We start from the raw sequence: 3,260 nt of genomic DNA, 5'->3' as shown, positions 1-3,260 counted from the left end.
TCAGAACAACCCTTGCATTCTAAAACTAATTCAGTTTTTTTAAAAAAATAAATAAACAGACACATTAAAAAAATATTATAATAGGAAGTGTGCCTGCTTGCCACAGGGAGGGGAGCAAAACGCATTGTCAGAGCGTAGGGCCGGCTGGTCAGGCCGGCTCGTCCCCCGCCCGGCACTGCCGCTCACGGGTCGATGTCAGGCTCTGGCAAGTCGCTTAACCGCTCTGAGCCGCAGGCTTCTGTCTGTGCGAGGGCAGGTCTCTGAGAAGACAGCCTCGGTGTTACTTCCAGTGGGAACTGGGGCAGCGCTACCCAACCCCAACCCCAACCCACACCGCTCTCCGCTCTCCTTCGGCCAGAGAGGGGCTGGGCCTGGGGCCCTGCAGAGCCCAGTTAACGGGGTGGGGTGCACTGTGGGGGACTTGCTGTAGCCTGACAAGGTCAGTGTTAAGCTGGCAGAGAGGCTCTGAGTCTCAAGTGTGAAACCGATGAGGACTCGGCAGGAATCGTCCCTTGCGATTCAAGATGGATCCCATTGGTTTCAGGGACTTAAAGTAAATCAAGGGGAGAGATGGCGGCGACGGAGAACTGAGGCGCCCCCGCCCCCCCTTCCATTCCTCCAGACGCAGTCAAAGCTCACAAGACAGCAGGAGACATTGGAACCTTCTCAGATTGTGACAGGGGCCAGGGATGGGGTGTGGAGGAGGAGAAGGGGTCTAGGGCATGGCGGAAGGAGTTCCAAGGGCAGGAAATCTGTGTGGAAAGGGAAGAAATAGCTAGGAAAGCAGAGAGGCTACCACATGCTGGAAAAGGAGACCTCCCTTTGGGGTCATCTCAAAGATCTGAGCCAAGGTGACGCACTCTTGGAGGTCACAAAGACGCAAAATTGCTAGGCCCTGACTGGGGGGCAGATAGCAGCCGCCTCTCACCCCTCTGCGTGGCTCCTCTCCATTCCCCCTTCACTCCCCAAATCTCATCCCAGCCAGCTCGCCGGACCAGGGCTTGGCACAGAAAACGTAATAAAAAGAATTCCTGAAACACATTAACCGACCGTGTGACGTTCATGGGAACTCAAAGGGAAGGAGCCTAATGAGTGTTAAAATATGACACAACGTTTACAACTACTAATTAAAAATTCAATAATGAAAGAGAACTTTTTATTTGATTACTTCTCTTAGGCAGAGAAATCACTTCGAGGTAAATATTTTGATAAGTCACTTACAGTGAGTGACATAAGTATCAGAGGCGATTGTAAAACTGCCTTTTATGGAAAGTGGGTCTAGTTAACCCCACCACTCTTTGTTTCTCTGTGGTCTGAAGGGGATTTTTATGCAAGTTTGGGAGTAGAAGCTGGGGCAAAGCTGCATTGCTCTGCAGGAAAGAGGTGAGGACCCAGGCTGGGCATTGCCTGGGGACAGGGACAGAAAAAAAAAAAAAAAAAACACTCAGAGAAAACATCCTAGAGAAGCAAAGCATCGAGGCTTTCTGTAGTTGGCCGCGACATAAACCCCTGTACCTGCCTCGCCCGGGAGCTCCTGCAGCTCCCACTTTGCTCACCACGGCGATGGTGCAAGGGGATTCTGAGTCCTGCTTCCACGCTGGCCCAGGATGGGAAGAGGTCATCCCTGCGAATGCCGAGGCCAGAGGACGAGGGTCGGCTGACATCTGGCACCAGTGGACGGGCCCTGGAGGCATCCGCGCTGGACGTGACCTGTCCTCGTTCCTCTGGGGGAGACAGGGCTGGGGAGGGGCAGGGTGACGGATGCGAAGACAAGGGTCCCGCACCTGCTTGTGTCCTGTTTCTCCGTTCGTGCCACATCTGTGATTCTCTCGAGTTGGGAGGGGCAGAGGGAGAGCAGGGGACCAACGTGACAGAGACTCAAAGGAAGTTTCGTCATGGGGAAAAAAATAATAATAATGATAGCCTTTCACACCAAGCCCTGCTCTGGGACTCCAACCGTTCCCGCTGTAGTTTAAGTGTACGTTTGCTTAAAAAAAAAAGAAAGAAAAAAATAAACTAGATCAAAGCAATTGAAATCCTCCCGGAAAGAAGCCTGCCCCAGCTCAGACCCGGCTGTCACTTCGTCCTGTGACTCCTGGAGCGTGGTCCAGCTCATCACAGAAATGGAAGACAGTGATTAAACCGAGGCTGGCTCACACCGACGCTCGGATTACACTCCTTCAGGAGCAGAAGGGGAAGAGAACACTTCCAGGAAAGAGAGCCTCAGCTCCGCCTAGTTTCGTCGCTACATTGTTACCGTGGCGCACGCTTGTACGTTGTTGTTACCATGGGGCCTGTCCTCCGGGAGGATTAGCACATCTGAAGTACGGGCCTCACCGGCCTTGATCAAGCAAAGCGTTTTAAAGGGTTTTTCGTTCCTCCCTCATTCATTAAAACTGCACCACTGTGAATCTTTCCTGTCTATAATACAGACATGCACATGCATGCTGCGTCGCTTAGGCCCAGCGAGGACAATGGTACCCTCTGTAGGGACTAATATCTCTTTTCAGATCTGTTGAGGAGAAGCCATATCTGTACAAAATGGAAATGAAAACTCGTCCTAGCCATAAATATAAATATATGAAAACAAGTGCTTCTTCCCATTGCTCGGGTGGTGGTCTTGAACTTGGGAACACAAAGAAAGAACGTTTAGAAGCTCCGAGAAGGTCTAGGTGTGGGAACGTGACTTGTGGGGGGCCAGAGACAAGAGCCTGGAGGCCCCTCTCCGAATGCCTGGACCCGAGAGGAACTGAATCCGAGAAGAACTGAATGTGGGAGCGCTGGAGGGGAGACCCAGCGGGAAGGCAGCTGATCCCTGCAGCCTGGGGCCTTCCGTTCCCACATTTCTCCACCCTGTAAGCTCCATGACTAGACAGGAAGGGAAGGAAAAGAGAGGGAAGAGAAGCAGAAGAGAGGGGAGGAAGAGAGAGGCGGGCGGGGGGGGGGGGGGAGAGAGAGAGAGAGAGAGAGAGAGAGAAAGGAAGGAAAGGAAGGAAGGAAGGAAGGAAGGAAGGAAGGAAGGAAGGAAGGAAGGAAAGAAAGAAAGAAAGAAAGAAAGAAAGAAAGAAAGAAAGAAAGAAAGAAAGAAAGAAAGAAAGAAAGAAAAAGAAAGGAAGGAGAAAGAGAGAGAGAAAGAAAGGGAGAGGGAGAGAAGGGAAAGGTCGCAAGGTGCCCGTGGTCCCGCGTTGGGGAGATCAGTTCAGGCGGCGCAGGAGAAGGCGGGAGAGGAGTCGGGGGCGGGTTCTGCAGAGGGGGTGAGC

Source organism: Rousettus aegyptiacus, unplaced genomic scaffold (assembly GCF_014176215.1).
Source record: "Rousettus aegyptiacus isolate mRouAeg1 unplaced genomic scaffold, mRouAeg1.p scaffold_m13_p_10, whole genome shotgun sequence".
Lineage (NCBI taxonomy): Eukaryota > Metazoa > Chordata > Mammalia > Chiroptera > Pteropodidae > Rousettus > Rousettus aegyptiacus.
This window is presented reverse-complemented; position numbering follows the sequence as displayed.